The sequence below is a fragment of the Bison bison genome, unplaced genomic scaffold, assembly GCF_000754665.1.
Source record: "Bison bison bison isolate TAMUID 2011002044 unplaced genomic scaffold, Bison_UMD1.0 scf7180017864527, whole genome shotgun sequence".
In the NCBI taxonomy this organism is placed as follows: Eukaryota; Metazoa; Chordata; class Mammalia; order Artiodactyla; family Bovidae; genus Bison; species Bison bison.
The window spans coordinates 124,564-125,528 of record NW_011495078.1 but is presented as its reverse complement, the minus strand read 5'-3'; positions in this window follow the sequence as shown (position 1 = coordinate 125,528).

Genomic DNA, 965 nt, shown 5'->3' with positions numbered 1-965 from the left:
GGGCGGGGAAGAGCTCCATGTGCAAACGGCGGGTTTTTAGTTAGATTTCTGTTAGATGATCTAGAGGATGGCCAGTGATGCTCTCTGGTGTAGGTGGCCAGTTTTCTGTCACTTTCTTGAAAGGACTGTCCTTTCATCTTTGCACGTTCTTGGCTTGATTTTCATGAACTGTCCACATACATGTGGCTTTATTCCCGGCGCTCTATTCTTTCCTCAAGTCCCTGTGCCCGTGTTTGTGCCAGTTCCTCACTGTTGTGGTTACTACAGCTCCATGATGTGCTTGAAGTCAGAGAGGAAGATGCCTCCAGGTTCATTCTTCTTTCTCAGAGTCTTTTTGGCTGTTGAGGGTCCTTAGTTGTTGCAGAATATTATTAGGAATATTCTATGAATATTTCTATGAAAAATGCCATTGGATATTATGTTTTGATTGCAGTGCATTTGCTGATGGCTTTGGTTGGAATGGACATTTTAATAACTCATTCTTCCAGTGCATGAGCATGGAATATTTTCCCATTTATTTGTGTTTTCTTTGATGTCTTTATCAGTGCTTTCTAGTTTTCTGACTACTGGGCTTTATGTCCTTGGTTACATTTTTTCTTAATATTTGTTTCTGATTGTTATTAGTGTATGGAAACACAACTGATTTTCATATATTGATTCAGATTGTAAATTGTAGTATTTTATATGACTGTAAATTGATCCCAAATTATTCAACTTTACTGAATGTATTCTAACAACTTTATGTGGGAAATTTTATTTGTAAATTCCACGTGGACTCCTTCAAGGGCAATGAGCATCAAAACTTCCCTTGAACTTCGTCTGGGTAAGTCCTGGCCTCTGTAAGAAAGTTTCAAGCCAAAAAAAAAAAAAAAGTTTACAAGCCTGTCTGATCTGTATTTCTTTTGTGGTATTGACATGGTTGTTTTGAAAATAATTTACTTTTCAGTAACTTAAAATGTAGCAGG